The sequence below is a fragment of the Spermophilus citellus genome (assembly GCF_964194105.1).
Source record: "Spermophilus citellus genome assembly, chromosome: 2".
NCBI classification, from domain to species: Eukaryota; Metazoa; Chordata; class Mammalia; order Rodentia; family Sciuridae; genus Spermophilus; species Spermophilus citellus.
Window position 1 is genome coordinate 246,457,136 of NC_138183.1, and position 23,804 is coordinate 246,480,939.

Consider the following 23,804-nt stretch of genomic DNA (forward strand, 5'->3'; position numbering starts at 1 on the left):
CTCCCCAAGGCTCTGTCCTATCTTTAGCTTCCTGCCCTCCCCACACTCTTTGCAATTGCATCCCCTCAATCTCATCCACTCCCGCGGCCTAGGATTTTGCTTCAGCCCAGCTCCCAGCCCTGCCTCTGGGGCCTGACCTCTCTCCCAGGCCCAGCATCTATGTCTTAATGAAGACATAGATGTCACCCAAGTGGAGTGAACTCATTACCTTCCTAGGGAAGCAGTGCCTCCCTGGATCACACCAGCCTCATGACTGTCCCCAGCCCCAGATCAGTTCCCCGTAGTCCTGATGCTCTTCCTCCAGCTCATCAGACCCTTTCCCCTGCAGAGCTTCTCATACCTTAGGTGTCCCTAAGGCACTTCCCTAAGACACATGCACACTCTCTGCCTCAGCAGTGGCTCCTGACCCGTTGTCTGCCTCCTTCAGTCCCTTAGACCCAGTGCCCTGTCCTCTTTGGTAGCCCCATCATGCTTCCTCAGCACTTTGGAATAGTCTAATGGTGTTTATGCTCCTCTCTAACCCTGCAATGGACTGGGAGCTCTTGAAAGGCAAGAGTCACTCAATTACTATCCATCCTCATCTTCCTTCCCCCACATTTTTATTGATCCGTTCAGCAAACATTGAGTAGTTACTATGTTCTGGGCACCAAAAATACAGAATCCTACTGTGTACTGTGGGTTACTTCTGGGTGATAGACATGTGCCAGAAACAGAGCACTAATGAGGCATGCTCGGGGTGCACTCAGGGGTAACTCTGCCCTGGGCAAGGACTTCCATTCCCCCAGGCCTCTGAATGCCAGGTCTGGGTCTGGGCAGATGGGGGAATGCAAGCTAAAGTAAGACGGAGCCTTGCCCTCCAGGACCGAACAATGAGGGATGCACAAATCAGGTGTGAATCACATGCTCTGGGATCATAGAAGATGCAACAGTGGGCTTACCCCTGGGGAAATGCACAAGCCTTCCTAGTGCCCAGAGCTGTGCATCAAGCATGAGTCTCATAAATCTTTGCCGAATTAAATTGTTTGGAGGAAGAAAGGGGACATAATGGAGACTGGAGAGGGAAAAGAAGGTTATGAGGGGAGCAATTTTCACAACAGCTGCACAGAGTGGCCCTGTCATCTACCCCAGTGAGATGTCTTGTGGACAAATGAGATCATGGGTATGCAATGAACTCTTGGGGAGAAGGATAGTAAACACACACACACACACACACACACACACACACACACGCACACACACACACACACACACATAAAGACGATATTATTCGTCTGTCCCCAGCAGACCAGGTCAGTCTTTACCCATGAAACCTTCATTTCTTCCCTGGAAAAACCAGGCCTCTTTGGGTCTTAGTTCCCATCCACAACGTGAAGATGTGGGAGGAGATGGTCCTGAGAATTTCTGGCTTCACCAGTGAGATGCCCCATGGGACAGCCATCTGTCCTCCTGCCACACCCTGGGCTGAGCTGGAGAGTCCTCAGGGAGTCACAGAGGCCACTCACTGTCATGTTTGTCTTTCTGTTCAAACAAGGTCATGCAGAAAGGGAGGAAGTGTAGACTTTTCTGTTGGAAGTTCCCATATAAATCTCGAAACAGTGCGTCCAAAGCTGGGGACATGTCATGCATGGCACCTGTGGTGGGAAAAGTGGGACATCTGCTAGGGCAGGAGCTTGGGATGAGTGTCCATACAGGCTTCAGGCTTGATTTTCTAAAAATACCCCTTGGGTGGGCCCCTTCCCTACATCCCAGGCCCAAGGTCTGGGTTCCCCTGAGCACCCAAATCTCCATAGGCCTTGTCCTTTATGGCCAGGGGTGTGGGGGCACTAGATGCCGTTGGTGAAAGTGGGTGGGGCTGCAGTCAGGGAGAAGCTTCCCCATAGGCCTTCCTTACCCTCTGTTGTGGGCCCCTGTTCCCTTCCCTTGGCTAATGTCACCATCCCCCACTTTTGTAAAGCAGAGACCTCGGCCATGTCCCTACCTCCCTCTTTTCCCTCCCCAGCACATTTACTTAGTGCAGGTCCTGGCCTTCCCGACTCCCGGCTGTCCTGCAGTCCTTCTCAGCCTCACCCTGCCCTAGCCCAGTCCTCCCGTCTCTCTTGGGCTTTCTCCCAGGCCCCCTTTCCTCCTCCAGCCCGGCTTCCCTCTCACCCCCTGTCCTCACAGCACAAGGGTGACCACGCTGCCCCTCAGCGCCAAGCCCTTCCACGGATTCTCACTGCTCTTTGGGAAAATCCAGGACCTCCTGTCTGGCAGGAAGGTCCCTTCCTGACCTTCCAGAACAGTGAAATGATCTTTGAGAGGGTTGTGAAGGCAAGAGAGAGCTTGCCACAGGGTGGTTCTGGAGGGCACCTGTCCGACAGAGGGAACAGCGGGTCCAAAGCTGGGGAGATGTCATGGCACCCGTGGTGGGAAAAGTGGGACATCTGCTAGGGCAGGAGCTTGGGCTGAGTGTCCCTGTGGATCAGGTACACCTACTGTGGGTCAGATACTGTTCTCCTGCTGGGGATGCATCAGGGACTAAAACAAAGAGCCCTGCCCTTGGAAGCTGGCGTTCCAGCAGGGGAGACAGGCCATCGGCAGCACATGTATTGTATCTCAGATGATGAGTTTTGTGGAGTGAGAGGCGAGTGGGGAGGTGTGAGGGCTTCGTGGATGTTGAGGGTGGTTGGCAGCAGTGAGACGGGGTGGACAGGCAGGCTTCCTTGAGAAAGTGACATCTGAGCAAGGACGGGAGGGATTGGCCTGCAGACCTGTGGCTAGCATCTTGCCAGAGACGAGGAGCAGCAGCCGTGGGAAGGCTCCGAGGTGAGGCTGTGCCCAGTGTGTTGGGGGCGTGTGGGACTGGGGTGCGCTGATGGAGGAGGACAGGGCTCAGGACAGGGAGCGGGAGGGCCAGCCACTGTAAGGGCTTCGGGGGGCTGGAAAGCTCCTGCCGTGGTTTTGAAGCGGGAGGAGGAGAGCTGACTTACTCTGCTGGGTGCGGAGAGACCAAACAGAGGCTGTCGTAATAATCCAGGCGAGAAGCAACGGTGGTGGTCGGATGCCGTGGGGGTGGTGGGGAGGGACTGGATTCGGGATCTATTTTAAAGGCAGAACCGACAGGATTTCCTGATGGATTAGATGTGGGTTGTGACGAAAAAAGGAGGAGGTGACATCGCCGCCAAGGTTTTGGCCTGCGCAGTGGCCAGGTGGGCTTGCGATGGCTGCAGCAGGGAGTTTCTGTCAGCGCCATGCGGTTCCCCGATCACTTTTCATTACCACCCACCCAAGGCGCCTTTTCAGACCTTTCCCTCCAGTCACCCCCTCCTCATGGAATTTTAATGCAGCAGCTATCATGGGCACATGTTGATGTACTTTGGCTCTTTGGAGAGTCACAAACCACTGTAATATCTATGATTTTTTTTTTGTCCCCCAAGATTCAATTTTTGCCTCTTTGGGGAGATAGCATCCCATGGAGTTGTGTGTGTTAGTGCAAGTTGTAAATGGAGAGCAGAGTCGGCTTTGCCAGGGTTGGAGCTGAGCCCTCTGATGCAGGAGGCAAGGTGTAGACAGGTGGGCATTTGAGGTCGCCGCTGGAGGTGTGGATTCGGGAGTCGTCAGCAGGCACATGGGTGCTGTTTAAAGCCATGAGACTGGGTGAGCATGCCAGGGGAGTGTGTAGAGAGGCACCAAAAGCAAAGACTGAGCTTGGGATACTCCATGTTCTCGAGAGGTTTAGAAGAAGAGAAAAAGACCAGAAAATACGCCAGAGATGTCATAGAGGTAGGAAAAAACCCCACCCTCAGCAGGCAAAGGATCTGAAAGCCCAGAGGAAACAATGTTTCAGGAGGAGGAAGGCCACACTTGCTTCAGGGGGAGCAAGAACAGTGGGGCTTGGTTGCCCACACCTGTAATCCCAGGGGCTGGGGAGGTTGAGACAGGAAGATGGCGAGTTCAAAGCCAGCCTCAGAAAATGCGAGGTGCTAAGCAACTCAGTGAGACCCTGTCTCTCATTAAAATACAAAATAGGGCTGGGGATGTGGCTCAGTGGTTGAGTGCTCCTGAGTTCAATCCCCAGACCCAACCCCGCCCCCAAAAGAAGCAACAAGTCTGGGAACTGACAGGAGAGGAATCACCAGGAGGCCAGTGGAAATTCTGGAAGGAACATCTTTTTATTTCTGGCATTGGGGATTGAACCCAGAGCTCATGCATGCTAGGCAAGTGCTCTACCACTCATAAAGCCCCCATCCCCCTTTTTTGATTGATTGATTGATTTTTAAGATGGAGTCTTGCCCAGGCTGGCCTCAAACTTGTGATCCTCCTGCCTCAGCCTCCTGAATAGCTGGGATTATAGGCATGCACCACTTTGCCTGGCTCCAGGAACATATTTGATGGAGTGGTGGGGACAGAAGGCAGATTGGAGTGGGTTTAAGAGAGAACAGGAGGAGAGGATCTGGGAGGAGTTTTGCTGCAGAGGGGGCCAAGGAAATGGGCAATAGCTGGCCTGGGAAGAGCCAGGATCCAGAAGGATTTGCATGAGATGGGAGGAAACTCAGCCTGCCTGAGAGACCCAGTAGGAACTGAGAGGTGGGGGTGGGGTGAGAAGTTTCTGGAATGATGTCCTTGAGCAGATCAGAGGGCTGAGCTCCCGTGTGTGAATGGGGAGGAGCGTGGGAAGTCATCTCTCCCAGGGCTCGGGAGGCAGAGTGCGGGTACACAGGCTGGTGGGGGTGGATGTGCCCATGCGTCTGGAAGTGCTTCTGAGAGAGGGATTGTCTTCGGGGAGTGGGAAAGAAGGTCAACAGCTGAGAGTGGGGAGGGGAGGAGGCTTCAGGGTGTGGGGACAGGGGAGCCTTCCTGACCCCGCTCCCCCAGCACGAGTCAGCGGCTCACCTCTGCGCTCCTAGGACCCCCTGAATGCACTGAATTTTAAGGTCTGGTTCCTCCAGGACAGGGTCCTTTCTTTGGTTAGTATTCCAGTGACCGGCGAGGCCCATGCAGCCAGGCAACCAGCCTCTGATTCTCCTGCACTATTTACTTGCTGTGTAAGGTGGGACACATTTTTTCTGTTGTTTGTTTTCCAAGTGTCCCCGGCCTGTGATCTCCTCTGTGAAACAGGAGCGAGGGCAGGGGTATGCTTGCGCCAGTTGCTGTTTTGTACTTGGCCAGGCTTCCAGAGGGGCTCAGTAAATGAAGGGGAAGGGTGAGGGAGAGGAGACGACTTTGCTCTGGCCCCTGCCTACCAAAGAGCAGGGTGAAGAGGGCGATGTCACATCTCTGTCCTGACAGAGGGAGGCCCCCCGTCCCCAGTGCTCACCTCCACTATGTGAACTGAGTCCCACGTCAGGGTTCTCAGGTGGGCGGCGACCACCTGGGGACAGAGCCACCAGAGAGCCCAGGATAGTCCTTGGCACAGCCCAAGGCCAGGCTACACTGGTCACTCTCAGCAGCATACCCCGGACAGGGACAGGCCTCCCTCCTTGGGCCCACCCTCAGGACTTCCTCCCCAGCCTGGCCCTTCCTGTTTTTCTTCCCTGGCCCATGGAAGCCATTTCCTCCCTGGGGTCATGGCGGATATTGCTGTCTCTCTCCAGAGCCCAGAACTTTCTGGACTTATGAAGCTCTACAAGTGAGCTCTAGGAACCTCTAGAGAGGTTAGCCCCTCCCCAGGGGCTGCGATGTGAGGGGGTCGACCTGCTGAGGGTTGTCTGGTGTGTGTGTGTGTGTGTGTGTGTGAGAGAGAGAGAGAGAGAGAGAGAGAGAGAGAGAGAGAGGAGGGGCTTGAGGCTTGCACTCTGCCTGGCTGGCAACAGACCATGGAGACCACAGGAGCAGAGCTAGCAGCCTGGGGGGGCCCCGGCTCCTGGAACTTCAGTCTCTACCCCATAAACTCCCTCACAGGGGACCCAGGAGCAAGGGCTAATGGGCCAGAATGGGCTCCACCGTCTATTAGAGAGCCACAGTGTTCCTGCCCATTCCCAAATGCCAGTGGGGCGGGCTGGGGAGGGAGCTGCTAAGTGCCAGGTGGTGCTGAGGCTGGGTGGAGGTGGGGGCCGGCAGAGTGCTCTCGGCAAAGGCTCAGCCCTGCTTCTCAGCCTCTTAAGGAAAAGCCAGCTTCCACCAGAAGCTTCCTCCCCAGGACCTGGTGGAGGCTGGTGCCCCTCTCACCATGTCCTGCAAGCAGCCAGCCCGACAGAGTGCAGGCTCTATCCTTTGTGTGTCCAGTCCTGTCCTCTGGCCCCCCAGAGGGGAAGGGTCAATGCCCTCTGGCAGGGCCATGGTACAGGGTCCAGGAGCAATACTCAAGCTGGGGGACTTCAGTCATCACTTAGCAGTGCTCTACCTGTCCCATGGGGAAACCAAACAGAAAGGGCAAGAGAATGTGAGGCTCTTGTTTTTAGGCCAGGCTGCTGTCTCCCTCTGCAAGAGCAGCTCCCTCCTCTTGGGGAGCAAAGGGGTAAAAGAAGTTACCTCTCTCTGCCCCCACTAATGAGGTCAAGCCAGAAGTAGCAAAGGACAGAGTGATAATCCCTGTTCCCTTTTCCTGAGGACCCACTATGTGTCAGGCGGTACTCTCGGTACCAGGAGCACTGTGGTGAATGAGACAAAGTCCCCGTGGAGCTCACCTTGTTGAATTAAAAAATTCCTGTAACATGCTGGTGTGGTGGTACACACCTGTAATCCTAGCCACTCGGGAGGCTGAAGCAGGAAGATCACAGGTTCAAAACCAGCCTTGGCAACTCAGTGAGGCCCTAAGCAACTTAGCGAGACCCTGTCTCAAAATAAAAATTTAAGCAATTTTTCAAAAGGAGGTTGGGGATGTAGCTCAGTAAAGCACCCTTGGGTTCTCCCCAGTACAAAAAAAAAAAAAATCTTACAACACCCCACATGGTTAATGCTGCTGTCCCCAGTTTACAGATGGGGAAACGGAAGTTCAGAGAATGTAAATGACTAGAGAACACAGTCGGGTCCCACAGCAGGGGAGTGGCAGAGCAGGGCTTCCTACCCAGCATGTCAGGCTTCATCCCAGCCTGGCCTTGAGCCATGGGGATGTAATAGGAATCAGAAAACATGCATTGGCCACTCCCTGGAGGCTGGGGTTGGGGACAGCTTTCCTCCCTGTGGCCCTCAGTTGCCTCTTCATCATATAGGATCCAAAAGTTTCCTTCCAGCAATTCTGGAAGGTCTACAGACCTGGAAGTCTGGCTTCCAGGAAGTTCCAGGCGAAAATCTCTCCTCTGCCTGCGGCTGTACCTAACCTGGTGGAACAGGAACCTGGCCTTTGCTGTGTAGCGGGGGAACAGAAGCTGTGGTCACGCTTGGACTCCCGGAGCAGACTGGCCTGGCCTGGCTTTGCCACAGTCCTCTAGGTGACTCTGCATTTCATTTTCACCACTGGCCTGTCCTGGCCCTGGACTGGGCTCAGAGGCCCCGATTCTAGTGCGGACTCTGTCTCGTCTAACCTGCTATGTGACTGGGGAAGCCCTGGCCCCTCTCTGGGCCTCAGTTTTTGAATTTACACGATGAGATCATCCCCGAGGTTCCCTGGCTCTGCACATCAATTTGCAAAAGCACGTGGACTCTTCGCGGGGCCGTACTTTCCGGGAACTGAGTCAGGCTGGGCGTGTTTGCTGGCTCCTCCCCTGCCTTGATCTCCGCCCCCCTGCAGACCAGGAAGGGAACCATGACCTGTCCCACCGGGTCCTAGGGTTCCCCTCCCATCTGAGTCCTCAGCCCCATGGGAAGGGGTCAGGAGGAGCGGGGGGCATGGAGAGGACGGGGGTGGGCAGCTGGAGCCTCGGGGTCCGTCGGGCTGGTGGTGAGGAGGCTCCGAAAGACCAGCTCAGCTGGAGAGGCCCTTCTCATCGTGGGCTTGCCTGCCAGGTAGTGGGAGGACCATTTCTTTCTTTTCTTTTTTTATCACTATCCAACGTGGATGGGAGTGAGGGGGCCCAGGGAGAAGGACTCCGGAGAAGGGGATGAGCCAGGGATTCACGGCCTGGGCTCAGATGGGTGGGCACAGCATTCAGGGTCTTCCCCTGTCCCATACCCTTGCAGACCCAGGCCCCACCAAGGTCACCCCCTCGCTGGGTAGAGGACGGATGGGGCCTTCTCTGCTTCCTCCAGGTCTCGCATCACCCTAACATGTGGGTGTGGGGGTGGGGGTGGGGGTGCCTCACCCCACTTAACAGATGAGGCAACCGAGGCTTAGGGCAGAGGAGTGACTGGCTGATTATGGAGCATGGGCCAAATAATGAGCCTCCTGGGAGTTCTCTGGCCTCTTCAGGCAGGGACAGGTTCTGGGAGACGCACCTGATGGGAGGAAATCATCCCCCCAACCCCCCACACTTCTTTGTTAAAGAGGTAGGAAGAGCCAAGCAATGGGGAGGGACAAAGAGGCTACCCTCTCTCCCAAAAGTCCCCAGAATTCACCACGCCTTCTCTGTACTCCAGACCCCTGCCTCCTTGAACCGGTTCCCCCAACTGGCTAACCCCTACTCATCCTTCAAGTCTCAATTTAGTTGTTGCCTCCTCCAGGAAGCCCTCCCTGGTCTCCCCAGAACTGCAGAGCCCAGATTTTTTGTGTGTTCCTGCTGCCACCTGGTCTCCCCTCACCCCAGGACGGCCCAGCATGGAGCTGGGTACATAGTTTGCCCTAAGAGCTGTTCATTGAGCGGATGAATCATGGAATAGACATCTCTATAGCTCAATAACTTACGAGGCTCAAGCAGGGGGGTCCAGTGACAAATGAGGCCTGGCCCAGCCCCATGGAACACCCACATGCATGGTGGCCCAGGACAATAGCGAGGGTGAGCCGGGGGAAGGCAGGGCGGGAGCTCAGAGGAGGGAGGGATGGCATTGCCGTGGAGATGTTGGGAAGCTCCGGAGAGGTGCAGGGGCCTCAAATGACTGAGTCTTTGGAGCAGGAGCAAGGCTGGGCGTGGTGGGGCTACTTAGTGACCTAAGAATAGGCTTCTTTGTCCTGAGCACAGGACTGTGCCCAAGAGTGGACCAGCGGGGTGTGGTGATGGGTTCTGGAGAGGGAAGCTGAGACACCAGGAGAGCCTTCTCCAGGTGGGACCAGAGAGCCACGCCTCATGCTCTAGGTAGCACAGCTGGGCAGTTGCCCCAGACCTGCTCCTCCGCCCTGGCAGCCTCCTGCCACAGGCTCTGGGGATGCAGCATCAGGGGGAGGTGACGATAAAAGCTTATCAAATGGCATGTAGGAGGCAGCCGCAAATTTCAGCGGCGAAGTACTCTGTGTCTAAGTACCGTTCACTTAGCAGAGTGCGAGCTTCTGAAATGTCAGCGCCCGCGGTCGCCCCTGCAGCCGCGGAGCTGCGGAGCCCAGGGAAACGGAGTCCCTCCAGTAGTCAGGCCAGCGTGGAGCCTGGTGCGGGTGGGGGCGCTGCGCTGGAGGAAGCAGGAGCCTTCAGAGGCTGGACCACCCCCGGGGAGCAACCCTCATGTTCAGTCTTGGCAAGGTCATTGGGGAGCACAGTCACAGTGGCCCTTGCGCAGACAGGGACGGGGGCAGCTCAGCCGTGGGAACCCTCCGCTGCGTGGCTGCAGAGCCTGGCTTTACCCATGAGCCTCTGCGGGTTTTTTGAGGGCCCTGAGAGTGGGCCCCTAAGAGGCGCAGGGAGGATCCTGCCCTTGGCCTGTCCCTTCCCACCCAGGACCGTGGAATGAGCCCCTGCTAGGGCCGTGCTGAGGGAGGCCCCAGCTCAGGGCTTTCTGAATGTCGAAGCCCTACCTTTCTGAATGCCAGAGGGGTCACCTGGCCCCATGCAGGGCTTTGGGACCCACCTCTGCCCTGTGTCCCCGGGTGACTTCAGGCAAACCCTTGGACTTCTCTGGGCCCCAGGGCCCCCCACCTGTCAAGTGGCTGGATGTCCTGTCCTTGTAGATTGTCTTACACATGACCCATGAGGCCGTCACCCCACACCCTGTGACCTGGGAGTGCTTTTCTGTTCTCTGGGGCCCAGGGTCTTTGTTCTGCCACTTCAGTGCCCCAGGCCTGTTGCACAGTAGGTGTTCAGAAAATATCGGTGGTTGTGACACTTGCAGTGGCCGCCCCCTCTCTTCCCTGCAGGTCCCCTCCTCTTGGTCAACTTCCCAGTTCAGCCCCCTCCCATCCCCCGGGCTCGGCCGCACAGACTCCTGTGCACGTGCCGGTAGGCAATTCTAGAAGCCTCCCCCTGTTTCTATTCCACCTTCTCCTTTCCATGGTGGGTGCGTGGGTGCCTGTCTTCTTTTAGATCCCCCCCGGCACGGCCAGGACGCGTGCCAGGGCCCTGGTGGTACAGCCGGTGCTCCTGGGAGTGTTTACAGCCTGCCAGTGACTGACTCACCACCGCGGCCCGGGGAGACTGCCCGGCCTGGGCCCCGACCGGGGAGAGGGAGGGGGTCGTCTTCACAACCCACCGGGCTTCTGGAATGAGGCCCCAGAGGCCGTCCACCCCGGGCCTAGGGAGGCAGGAGGGGGATTGGCGAGGCCGAAAGGGGGCAGGACGGACAGGCTCGGTGCTGTCTCGGGTCCACAGCTTCATTCATCCCCAGCCTCTTGGGCACCGTGACCTGGGAGCAGGGGACCCTGAGATGACCCAGCCCAGGTCTTGGCCTCTGGAGCTCTGGAGATGGAGAAGGTAGTGGGATAGGGGGTGATGTGGGGGGACAGTCGAGGGGGCCATTCATTTGGTGGGCTCAGGTTCCACCAAGGAGGGGCTCTTCTGACACATGCCAAGCTTCAGAGAGCTGTGGCCAGCAAGTGACTGATGCTGGCCCTGTCCTCTGTTCCCTGTGGTCTTGCCCCCTCCCCCACCTGGGAACTGTCTCCCCCTCTGGTTTGTCACAGCCGAGGTGGGTACTTGGCAGCGGGTCACAGTTTGTCCTCAAAGTTTCCGTGGTCTCCCCAGCTCTCACAGGGGGATTCTGGGGGAATGAGAAAGGGCCAGGTGCTGGCAGGCAGGGACCTGGGTGACAGTGAGGTGGCTCCTTGTGGCAGGGCCGGCAGGACAAACAGGGCTGTCTCTTTAGGCAAGGAGGGGAGCCAGGAGCAGGACACTGCCAGCCAATGAGGCTCTCTCTCCAGGCCCAGTGTTTGCTGATGGAATAAGGGAGTCGGGTGTGTCAACAGTGGGGAATGAGGTGGCCCGGCACTGCACACATGGCTGTCCCCGAGCAAGCCATGCAGGGCGCTGGCAGGCAGGACCCCTGGAGCCAATGCTCCCATTAAGTGGGGTGCTCAGAGCGTGCAGCCCAGGCTGTGTCCCCAGCCCTCAGCCTCGGCTTGAAGAAGGGGACAGGGGTGTGGCCCCTGGGGGGGGGGGGAGACAGCTCCAGGGGCCTCCTGCTTCACCCTCCTGCGGAAGCTCCACACAGGTTCTATCTTGGCTCTGCCCCCAACTTGACGGATGGCCCTGGACCAATCCCTTCCCTCTGTCCTCTTCAGTTTACTCTCTGAAACGAGAAGTCGGGAGGGACTACGTTAGCCATTTGCCAACGATGGGACCCTGTCTTTGCTTCCTCCAGGGCAGTTCCGCCTGCGCGGCCTGTCTGCTGCTCCTTCCCGCACTGGGCGATGGCTGCGTGCCTGCTGCGTGCCAGGTGGGGGTGACGCCAGGGAGCAGCCAGCTTCTCCAGTCTCCGTGAGCTTCTCCTCCGTGTGGGAAGCTGTCACCAATCTGAGCTCAGGGCTTCCAAGGGGGCAAGATGGGTGCGTGATCAGCTTTACTTATTATCATTGCCAAGGATCCCCACAGCCTTGCTAAGTTCCAGAAAGGGGTGACCCTGGAGGAAAAAATCCCGTAGGAGAGAGATAGAGAGAGGGGATCGAGGACTCCAAAATTTGTGGGCAGCCTGGGGCTGAGCAGAGCCAAAGGTGGTGGGAGGCAGTGCGTCTGCAAGTCCCCCTTTCCATCCCCCCACCCACGCCCACCAAACCAGCAGTGCAGTCGTCTGTAAATTGGTGGCACTCAGCAAGCACCGTGCCACGGAGCTACGTGCCCAGCCCCACAACTGTCCTTCGTGGACACCCTGTCACCTCAACCTGCGCACGCAGAAGCCCCAGGCCTTGTGTCGGCAAATCTCCTTCCTGCACTGAGTCCAGTTGGCTAGAGAAGGAGGAAGGACAGTGGACAGTCCTCCCATCACAGGTGGGGAAACCGGGGCCCAGGTGTCAAGGAAACCAGCCAAAAGAGAGACCCCAGACCTCCTGAGCCCTCAGCCTGGCCCCCTGCCCTATTTTTAGGAAGGTCAAGTGTACCAGAGCCCCACCCACTGCTGTCCTTCCGGGGGGGGGGGGCAGGCTGCCTGAGACACCCTCTGCAGAGCCCGACTCCCCAGGGCAGGCAGATGGTGCTGGAGCCAGCCAGGAACTGGCTACCCTGGAGTCCAGCTGTTGCACAGATGTGCAGGGGGAAGGATGGACGACGGGGTGCTGGAGGCAGGGACCCTTGGCCACTCAGGCCTGAGTCACCGTCAGCTGCAGGAGTGGTAATGAGGGGATTAGGCTGTGACTCCGATGACTGGGAGCGCACTCGCTCACCCAAGCAACCACCGGCAGCGCTGATCTCACCAGGCCCCGGGCCCTGCCTCCCATTGACCGCCACACGCCTCATTAGAGCTGCCTGGGCCGCGGGGGGGCGGGTGGGCACACGGCCCAGGCCCCCTGCTCCCCTTCCAGGGCTTGGGGGGGGGGGACTCCGAGCCTGACTTGGGCCTTGATAAGCAGGGGCAGTGACCTCTGGTCAGGGTGACAGGTGTAAAGTCCCTCTCCCACCTGGAAGTGGGCCAAGAACAGGGCCACCAGACCAGGCTTTGTCTCTCTGGTCACCTCCCAGGGGAGTGAAAACAGGGTGGGGGACATCTAGATCTGGGCTAGGGACACCTCCCTCCCCAGTGGCCAGCATGCCTGTGTTCCCTCTCAGAGCAGGAACAGAACCATGTGTCCAGGTGGCCCCAGGGCAGGGACACGGGACTGAGGACCAGGGCAGTGGGGACAATAACAAGTGGCAAGCACCCAAGACTGGCTTAGTGCTGCTGCCTCCTAAGGCGCCGGCCTGAATGCTGGGCACGTTTCAACTCTTGTCTTCCTAGCAGATCTGTAGGTGGCTGCGATGTCATCATCCCCATTCTATAGACAACTTAGGCCCAGAGGGGTGAAGTAACTGGCTCCAGGCCACACAGCAGGTAAGCAGCATGGCTGGGCTTCTAGCCAAGCATCCTTCCTCCCAGAAGCCTCTCTTTCGGCCACCACCAGGGTTTCTCTGCCTGAGTCGGTCCCTCGTGTTGTCCCCACCTTCCATCAAGTCCATTTCCAATGGGAAACTGCCCACGTGCCCAGCGCTCCCTGAGAGGTTTCCTCCTGGCATTGGGTGCCATCCAGGCTGGCCACCCCCCAGGCCCCCTCTGCTCCCCTCGCCTCACTCCCCACGTTCTCGTCCGCCTCGTCGTGCCGCTGCCTGGAGAGCTCTCCCCTTGTCCCTGTCTGTCCGCCTGAGCTGGCCCGGGAGGCGCGGGAACCCACGAGTCACAGTCAGAATCTGCAGTGGGGACACTGGCCCCAGCCTCCCCTGGGGGTAACAAGGACCTGTCCTAAGGGCCAGTGCCCAGTGGCAATGGACCTGTCACCGTCGGGGGCGAGCAGGGGACATCACCTCCACTCAGGCCACCAAGTCATCGCTTCGGGTGCTGGCACTGCTGTCCCTCCGGAGCCACCTACCCCCAGTGCCTCTCTGCTCTGGTGTGTCACCACTGACCGAAGGCCGAGAAAGGGTCTCTACACCAGGCAGCCCCTAGTGACCGGTCCAGGTGGAGGGCCCTCACCCACCTCCAGGAATGCGTCCCCACCCGTCCCCAGGCTGGGAGTGGGTGGCTGGCACCCGCCTCCTCCGCGGCGCTGCTGCCTCTGAGAGTCAGAATCCAGGGAGACCGTCTCCTGGCAGCCGAGCTCCGCCGCCCCGCGCGGGAGTCCGCCACGCTGCCGTGCCCACCCGGGGCAGCCGGCTGGCTGGCAGCAGGCCTGACGAGACCCTGCCGTGGGCAGGGGGACCCGGCCAGCGAGGCTGCAGCGGAGGTGCCCGCTCGCCAGGGGGCACTGCTGGCTTGGTGTCCCCGCCCCTGGACTGTGGGCAGGAGATGGCAGTCCTGGCTGCCCCAAGCTCCTGTTCCAAAGTGAGGGGAAGAGCATGGGGCACAGGGGAGTGGCATGTGTCAGTGATGGGGCAGAACGCTTCTGCCATGGCCACTGGGAGGAGGGGATGTTCAGCCCTTCTCCACAATCGAGGCGTCGCTGACCTCAGCCCGGGACCTGGCTCCGTCAGCGTGCGCTCACCTGGTCCCCCACTAAGTGGCTGAGGCTAGCCTCCAACTTGTGGTCCTCCTCTCTCAGCCTCCCAAGTTGCTGGGATTACAGGCGTGCGCCACCACACCCTGGTCATTTGTTCTCTCTTTAAAATGCGTGCACACCCTTCTGCCTACCTGGCTTCCCTCGCTTGAAGATTTGTCTTAGTTATCGTTCAATGTCATTTGAAAACAGCTTCCTCGTCTTGATGTTAGGGCTGGACATTCCTTCCTTGTATTCAGCTGATCCCTGAGTGATGCGCATTCAGCTTGTGTCCAGTCTTGGGCAGTTACATTGAATGTTGTGATAAATGACCTTCGAGTGGGCCGGGGAACCTGGAGCTGGCACAGCCGCTAGGTGACATGGGGCCACATCGGGAAGGGACCCCGAGGGTGGCTGCCCTCCCCAGACGTGGCCTCGGGCTCTGCTTACACCAGCTCTCCACCGGCCTCTCCCCACGGCCTTGCTGACCAGTGTGTTCCAAACTGCACGAGCTTTGCCAATCTGATATTTCGACAATGGTGTGTTATTGTGTTTAGAGACTTTAAAACGGCACTTGTGTTGGTGGCCATCTATTTAGCAGGAGGACACCAGGCCAGGCACATGCCACATGTGACACGATGCTCATTTCTCCCACAGGACCGCTGAAGGCAGATAAAAGTTGCTCCGTTTGCTCCAGAAGAAAACTGAGGCCCAGAGAGGTTAAGGTACCTTTCCTGAGGCCCCACAGCCTCCACGAGCAGAGTGGGGATTTGAAGCCAAACCCTCTGACCAGCTCCTTCTCTACTCCAGGCTCCCTTTCAGTGCCCCAAGCCTGAGGTCCACCTCCACCTGCCCTGCCCAGTCCCACCTGGGTTTGAGACAACCAGAGTGTTGCTCCTGAGGCCTGGGGATGTGCCCGGAGGCTGGGCCCCCCACAGACTTGCCTCAGCCAGAGCTCGGCTCCGCGGGAGGCAGGCAGGTTGGCACCCCCTGAAAGCAGAGCCGACGCCACCTCCCTCGGCGCTCACGGGTGCACTTCCCGGCAGCCGCTTCCACCATCTGCTCCCGGCCTCTCCCTTTCCGGAGCCTTCCTGCCCTCCCCAGCACAGGTCCCGGGGCGCAGCCCCCTCCGCTCTCTGGCACAACCAGGATCCACCTGGGGAGTGTTTGTGGCCTCCCTGCTTCCCAGGGATAGAGGGAGGAGGGCAGGAGCCAGCGGTCCTCAGGCTCCTGGCCATGTGGCCCTGGGCAAGTCCCTTCCCTCCCTTGGCCCTCACTGTCCCCGTGGCCTCCTGCAGACTGAGGTGCTCCCAGACCTGCCGGCTCTTCTTCAGAGCCAGCCTCTGCCCCAAGGAAGGCTGAGAAGGCCGCAGCTGCCGGGAGGGGCTGTCCCCACTCTCTCGCCCACCAGGTGGCTTTGTGGGACCATGAGGCCTTCACCTTGGTGGCTTTCCCCTGCTCCACTCCTGCCTGCTCCAAGTGGCCCAGTGACAACTCTGAACTCTGACCCTGGCCTGTCCAGGGTGGGGCAGGACAGTCGGTCAACAGCGGGAGAAACGGAAGGTCAACAGGATGAAAGGCTCTGAGGGTGCCAGAGGCAAGCAAGGGTGATGTCACCTGCAACGGTGGACAGTGGGCAGGGCTCGCAGGCGGGTGGACAGAGGTGAGGGACGGAGAGGACAGAGGAAGAGAGAAGCCGCAGACAGAAGGCAAGAGAGGAGAGAAAGGCACCAGGAGGAAGGGGGGGGACAGCGAGGGACACTGAGGCGGAGCCCAGGGAGACAGGGGAGAGCCGAGGGGGGAGGGGGGCGAGCGAACCTGCAAAGGGGACAAGTGGAGCCTGAGCCTCAGCAGCTCTGCCCCGGAAGCCTTCCAGGGACTTGTCACCCAGGCAAGGCTGGACGTCTCAGGATGGCAGGTTTGTCACCAGGCCAGGGGGACGGATAAGCACCCACCAGGCATCAGGCTCCCAGCGGCTGCCAGGGGCCGGGAGCTGGCAGAACAGAGGACGGGTGGCCTCCCCGGGGTCCAGCAGGCTGAGGCCCTCGGGGACCCTGATGGCCACCGGGTTCAGAGGCCACCCAGCCAGCCAGGCGCCCATGTGGCCCAGGGTCCAGGCTCAGTCCACAGGACCACAGCACTGCACAGCTGCAACACAATCACACTCCACACCCCACACACCACACCACACACCACACAGCACAACACACCACACACCACAACACACCACACACCACACCACAACACACACCACACCACAAAATACCACAGCCACACACCACACACCACACTACACCACACACCACATACCACACACCACACCACACACCACAACACACACCACACCACACACCACACCACACATCACACATCACACCACACACCACACCACACCACACACCACACCACACACCACACCATACACCATACACCACACCATACACCACACCACACCACATACCACACACCACACCACACACCAGACACCACACCACACAACACACACCATACACCACACCGCACCACATACCACACACCACACACCACACCACACCACACACCACACCACACACCACACCATACACCATACACACCACACCACACCATACACCACACCACACACCACACACCACACCACACCACACCACACACCACACCACACACCAGACACCACACCACACCACACAACACACACCATACACCACACCGCACCACATACCACACACCACACACCACACACCACACCACACCACACACCACACCACACCACACACACTACACCACACATCAGACACACCACACATGTACATGCCACACACACCACACATACATGGACATGCGCATACACTCACACACCACACACTCATGTGCACATACTCACACCGCATGCACATGTTACGCACCAAACACACACACAAACCACACATGCATGTGTATGCACACAGCACACATAGAACACATAGCATAAACCCACATGCCACACACACACCACACACCACACCATACACACAACACATAGCACACACCACACATATCACACACACCATACCACACACCATGCACACACCACACCACACAACACACACACATACCACACACAAATACCACTCAAACACACACACATGCACATGTGCACACACCACACACTTGTGTGTGCATACACACAGCACATGCACACATTACACACCAGACACACAAACCACACACGCACATACCACACACACCACACATACTCTGACACCACACACCACACATATCACACACATACACACCCTCCATGCACACGCCACACACGCCACACATGCATACTGTACCACATGTACCCCCCACACACACACACCACACAAACACACACCGCACACTCGTGTTCACATACACACCAACACACCACAATACATCACACTCCACATGCACACACTCCACATCACACACAAACCACACATGCACACTCCCCCCACACACACACTGTGGCGCTTGGTGCCTGGTGAGGCCTGAGGACTGCCGTCCAGGCCTGCGTGGCTAAGCCAGGTGCAGGCAGGTGACCAGGGGGATGTCAGCCCTGCTCCCGGGGTGACAGGGCGCGCCCGGGCTCTGCCTCCCTGGTGTAATCCCTTGGGCACGTTCTCCTCCAGCTCTGGCCTCCTCTCCTGGGCCCAGGGTGACAATGGCGGGGTTAAGAGGCTCAGAGGACAGCCTCAGGCGCCTGGTGGCCCTGGGGCTGCCTCCCCCCCCCAGGTCATGGGGTCAGCAAGGTCTCACGGGAAGCCACTGGGCTGAAAGACGCGGGTGACGCAGGATGGGGGAGGAGGGTGAGTGGCCGGCTGGCCCCGCGGTGCTGGCCAGGGGGTCTCAGCCACGGGGCAGGGAGCCTGGGTCCAGAGGACGAGGGACCTCGCACCCGGGGCCTCCTCCCAGAGTCTGTGGGGGGACCCTGCGGCCTGCGAGGCCATGGCCTCCAGAGTGTAAATTCCACATTTGCATCGTGGCCTGCCCGGCCCCAGGGGCCGCTGACCTTTACAGCCTGCTCCCCCGCCTTCTCCCAGGCCTCGGCTCAGGGGGCTGGGACGCATGCGAGCCCTGGAGGCCGGCAGCCAGGGCAGGGGCTGTTGGGCAGGGGCTGGGAGGGACCACAGTCCCCAGCTTGACCTCTCCTCCCTCGGCTCACTGTCCCCTGGCTGTCCCCTGACTCAGAATCAGCTGCCCACCTGCCGCAGGATTCCCTGCGCCCCCCACTGCGAGTCACTGCCTGATACACGACAGCTTGGGTCCCCAGATTAGCAGTCACCGAGACATCATCGCCCTTGGCTGCTGAGACGGCCCCCCAGGGACTCCCTGTCTGTGCTGAGTGGCAGCCGAGCTGAGCCCATGGAGCTTCTCTGTGACAGGAGGAAACCCCTCCCCAGCCACCCAGGTCCCCAGAGGACTCTTGTCCCCAGCGGCTTGGTCAACCCCCGGAGTGAGCAAATCCCCCAAGATACATCTAAATGAAAACCCGTCTCCAGCCCCCGGGAAAGCAGGGTCTGTCTCCGGCCCCAGGAGCTGGGACACCTGTCCTGGGGTCAAAGGGCAAGGACCATATGTTCATTTTTAGGGTCACCCCCACAGGTGTCCTCTGGCCACATGCTGGGGAGCTTTGGTACGCGTCATGGATTGAACCACGTTCCCCGCAAAGGATATGCGGAAGCCGGTGTCCCAGCATATCACGATGTGACCTTATTTGGAGATATGGCGTGGCAGATGTGACCAGGTGAAGGTGAGGTCCTCCTGGGGTGGACTGGCCCTTCATCTCTTAGGTCCGTGTCTTCAAGAAGAGGGAAGACGGCCAGCGGTATGAGGGCCCTGACACAGGACACCAGGTGACAACAGGCACAGAGACTGGAGCCCTGGGCCTACAGGCCAGGTAGGAGTCTCCCTGCAGGTCTTGGTGGGAGGGTGGCCCTGCAGACCCTGGATGTCAGGCTTCTGGCCTCCGGAGCTGTGAGGCAGCTCCTGGTTGCAGGTTTAAGGTGTCCAGTTTGCGGCTGGTCATTTGTTAGGGCAGCCTGAGGACTCAGCGCCCAGCGTGTCAGGGTCCTGGGGCTGCTGGAGCTGGCGAGGTAGCGCCGGATGGAAGGAGGAGCCAGGCAGGTTAACAGGGGCGTGCACAGCGACTGGACTTCGGGCTGCCGTAGCTGGCCCTTATCACTGGTCACTACCTGTTGGCTCTGTTGCATGTCTTTCTTCTTTTGCTGGTTTGTTTGTGGAGACAGGGTCTTGCTATGTTGCCCAGGCTGACCTTGAACTTCAGGGCTCGGGAGATCTTCCCACTTCAGTCGCCCAAGTCCCTGGGACTGCAGGCACGCGCCACCCCGCCGGGCACCTCGCCTCGCGGGTCTGGCTACATCCCCCGGGGCTGCCCGCTCCGAAGCTACTGTGCCCACTTCCCAGACGAGAAAACGGGGGGAGAGGCTGGCCACGATGGTCGCAGGCGGGGAGGAGGTCCAAACCCAGGCCCCTGGACCAGGCCCCTCCAGCCCCGTGCTCACAAACGCTGTCCCATGCAGAGGGCCAAGAGGGGAGGAGGATCTGGGGCGGGGACCCTGTAGAAGAAGAACCGGGGTCCTTTCACACACCAGGCCACAGCCCTCCTCCTGCTCAGACCCGCGGGGGCTCCCGGGTCTGGTGCGCAGGGCTCTTCCCGCCCCTCAGCCAGCGCCCCGCGGAGGTGAGCAGCGAAGCCAGCCCACGGGGAGGGGAGGGCAGGGGTTTGAAGTGAGGTGACCCGAGATCGAGTCCTGGTTCCGTTTCCTAGTGTGACTCCAGACCCGGTCCCTTCCCCGTGACCTGGGCAGGAGAAGGGGCCCCTAGTTGCGAGGGGCTTGCTGAGCTGCAGAGGGCACCGCGGCTCCCAGCGGCGCTGTAGACCGGTCCCCACCTGGGCCCCCTCTGCCCGCAGGCGACCAGGCAGCAAGCTGGCCCTGACCTGCTGGGGACCCGCGGCCTTGGCTCAGGGGTCCCCCGGGGATGCCTTCCCTCCTTCCAGAGTCATGCAAAAGCACCCCCCTTCTGACCTACCGTTGTCACCTGGGTGGGGTGTCCCCAGGGCCTCTCCCAGGGAGGCTGGAGACTGGCCAATAGGAGGAGCCTGCCCTGAGCTCACTCTCTCCCTGGGCCGTCTGGTGGTAGGTGGACCCCGTCAGTGGCCCCCCACAGTGCCTGGCGCCCTTGCCCACCCCCACCCCGGGCCCTCCCTCACTGTCCCCACCGCAGTGGCTCCCCTCCCTGCCTCCCTCCCTGGCTGCCCGTGGTCACCCTTCCCCCTACACAGTGCCAGCCTCCCAGGGGTGGAGGACAGAGCCGCCCCCCCCCCAAGCCCATGGGCGGATTCCATAGCTGTCTCCTGGAAGATAGCGGGTGACAGGGTAATTAGCCGCCTGCCAGCTAGCCACCCCAGGAGCGGCTCTGCCCTGGAGGGTCGGTGACAACAGGAAGGCCGCTTCACCCAATCTGCCTCCCTCAGGGCTGCTGGGTGCAGGCAACTTGAGTGGACCCAACCTCCCGGTCCTTCCGGGGCCTGGTCAACCATGGAGCCGCACCAAGTTGGGGGTGGTGGAAGGAGTTGAGCCTGTTCCCTCAGAAGGCCTGGGTTCCAGTCCTGCCCTGGCTTTGCTGTGTGATCATGGCAAGTCATTCGCCCTCTCTGAATATCTCCAGGATGGCAGATGAGGTACTTAAAGCCCCCTCCGCTGTGTGGCTCTGCAGACCCTTGATTGCCCACCTGATTACTATTCCCTCCCTCTCTACTTGCTAACCGTACTCTAGTTTTGTTCCAAATTGTCATGGCTCCCATCCCTGTTGATGGGTCAGCTTCTTCACTTTCTGGCTGGCCAGTGAAGCCTAAACAGAAGTTGTTGACCACTCAGGGTTCCAAGAGAGTCTTTGCTTTTTTAAATAAGGGGCTGACTGGGCTAGCAGATTCCTTTAGGTCTCAACCCCTCTATTATCTTGCAGGAATCTACATGTGATGCCTGGAGGTGCAGCAGCCATTACGGCACTACAAGATTGAAAGTCAACATCTAAAACTGGGGGCACAGGAGGCTGGAAGACATCTGGATACCAGCGCTCGGGCCCTGGGACCCTCACCTCCAGATTCCTTGTTAGGTGAGAAGACCTGAAGTGTTTAAGTCACTGTTTTCAGGTTTTCTTTGACAAATGCATCCCTCGTGACACCAACTGGAACCGGGTTGTGGATGTCCCCACCGCTCTAGGACACTTTTGGATGTTTGGAGCCTGTGACGTGGTGGCACTATTGAACACCTGTTGGCTGACTAACCGGCTGGAGGATGAATGAATAATAAACATCGGGTTTCTACAAGTTCATGATGATGATCATCATGTGTCCTTATTTCGATGACAGTGGCCCTAGGTAGTGGGGACGTGCTGTACTCTCTGTCTGAAGCACTATCTCATTTAGTCCTCGCGGCAACACTGAGGTAGAAACCCGACTGTGCCCATTGTGCAGCGGAGGAAAACCGAGCCTCACAATAGTCAGCTTCCGACGCCCTCACCCGCAGCCCCAGCTCCATCGTTTGGTCTCTTGGCCAAGGGCAGTGTGGGAGGGAGCACCGCTGCGCTGGGCAGGTGTCCACTGAGTCTCCTGGTCACCCTGTTGTGCTGGAGCTGGGGTCGGTGGGGGGAGCCGGGCTGGCAGAGGGGGCCCAGCAGGGAGGGTGTCAGAGGGCTGCGGTCAGCCCAGCAGCGAGGACTCTGTCTCCAGGGCCCCAGGCCTCAGCTCTCAGGTCTTAGGGGACCACAAGGCACCATCCACCTGAACCACTGCCCCTCGGAGTCCCCCGAGACACCTGCAGGGAGAAGGGAGAAGTGGAGGAGGGGGTCAGCTGCCCTCCGAGCCCCCTCTGCGTGGCTCCCCCCGGCTCAGCCAGCTTGGCCCACGGCCCAGGGCCTCGTCTGGAGATGAAGAGGTGGGTGGGCAGCAGGCCCCTGCCCCTTCTGGCCTCTGCTCCAGGTGAGCCCCAAAAGGTGGGGGAGCCCAGGGGCGGGCATCCCCCCCCGACCCGACATGGAGGACGGGAGACTCAGACCAAAGGAAGAGAAGGAGATGCTGGGCAAGAAGCAGGAGAGTATTCCGGAGGATGGAACTGGCACGTGCCAAGGCCCAGTGCAGCATGAGGCCGGAGAGGGGCCGCCCAGGGCTGGGCCTAAGGCGGGAGGGACCCCAGGGATCGTTGCCTGAATGGAGGGTGCAGCAAGGGGGGCAGCGGCAGGGAGACTCAGGCTGTTCAAAGAAGGACCAGGCCCAGCGGGGCCTGGAGCCCGGTCCCTGAGGCTGGAGCTGGACCGCAGAGCTCCTGAGAAGCACCCGCCAGGCGAGGACGAACCCGCTGGGAGGGGAGGCCTGGGCAGGGCCACGTGCACAAGGGAACATGCACCAGGCCCCGAGCTCAGTGTGGGCCACTGTCACACCACCCCCAACCCCTGCTGGGTGACTGGGGGGGGGCCCAGAGGACCACGGCGCCTCTTCTTCTCTTTTGCTCGTCCTGGATGCACAAGGCGATGTGGGTCAGATGCCGTGGGGGGATTGAGGGCTCAGCCTCTGCTTCCTGGGACGGGAAGTGCTGAGCTTAGGACCTTAAATGTCCCCCAGGCCCAGGGGCTACAGGCTCAGCCCAGCAGGCACTCTTGGGAGCTGGTGGAAACTTAGAGTTGGGGCCCAGTGGGAGGCCTGAGGCCATGGGGGTGCCCTTGACAGGCACAGGGGGGCTACTCCTTATCTCTCTTGTCTCAGCCACCAAGAGATAAGCAGCTCGCCCCCGCTCAGTGCTCCAGCCGTGACATATGGCCACCCCTGGCCCAAAAGCAAGGGGCCCAACTAACCAGGGGAATCATGAAACCTCCAAAACTGTGACCCAAACACACCTTTTTTTCTCTCGTTAGTTAATGATCTCAGGTATTTTGTTACAGTAACAAAAAGCTGACTAACACATTGAAAAGACAAATGAATTAACTTGTCAAATCCTCCCCTGGGAGAACAGAGATGCGATCGATTCTGGCAAACCAATGACTTTTCTCAGCAGAGTCAAATGTCCATTTTCTTGCTTTTCTTCATGTACCAAGTCTTGGTTCCAGAGATTCTTGTGAATTAATGCAATATCTACAACGATGCCCACAGCGGCTGAAGGACCTTTTGCAATGTTTAAACAGATCCTATTACTCATATTTGTATATATAAATTTAGATATAACATGCATAAAATGTGATACTGATCCTTTATATCACCAACTACATGGGCACTGAACACTACAAATGCCAATAAGATGATCGTTCCCAAAATGGCAAACAAAATTTATTACAATTTCAGAGAAAAATAAAAATTTACATTTCATTTCAAGTGATGATTTTAGACTGTTGTATTGATTAGAAAAATGATAATTTCAAATACAAATTATTGATTATAATTTGTTTTTTTGCCTTCTCCTTTCATCAAATGACTTTGAAT

At 58.8% G+C, this 23,804-nt stretch overlaps 2 long non-coding RNA genes across 9 annotated transcripts; one reads left to right on the forward strand and one right to left on the reverse strand.

Annotated features, from left to right (window-relative positions):
• Positions 1–1,244: 1,244 nt before the first annotated feature.
• On the reverse strand, positions 1,245–3,081 carry LOC308642802. Its single transcript, XR_014020643.1, has 2 exons — positions 2,970–3,081; positions 1,245–1,631 (listed from the first exon to the last, which is right to left on the reverse strand). It is a non-coding gene; the product is annotated as an uncharacterized lncRNA (long non-coding RNA).
• Positions 2,433–21,665, forward strand: LOC308642801. Of its 8 annotated transcripts, none has more exons than XR_014020635.1 (7): positions 2,433–2,805; positions 11,515–12,137; positions 13,084–13,173; positions 14,966–15,033; positions 18,914–21,014; positions 21,299–21,448; positions 21,556–21,665. It is a non-coding gene; the product is annotated as an uncharacterized lncRNA (long non-coding RNA). The 8 variants fall into 8 exon arrangements; XR_014020637.1 differs by having other exon boundaries at positions 18,914–20,012; positions 20,808–21,014; positions 21,299–21,632; XR_014020641.1 differs by having other exon boundaries at positions 11,515–11,630; positions 11,932–12,137; positions 21,299–21,632.
• The last annotated feature ends 2,139 nt before the right edge of the window (positions 21,666–23,804 follow it).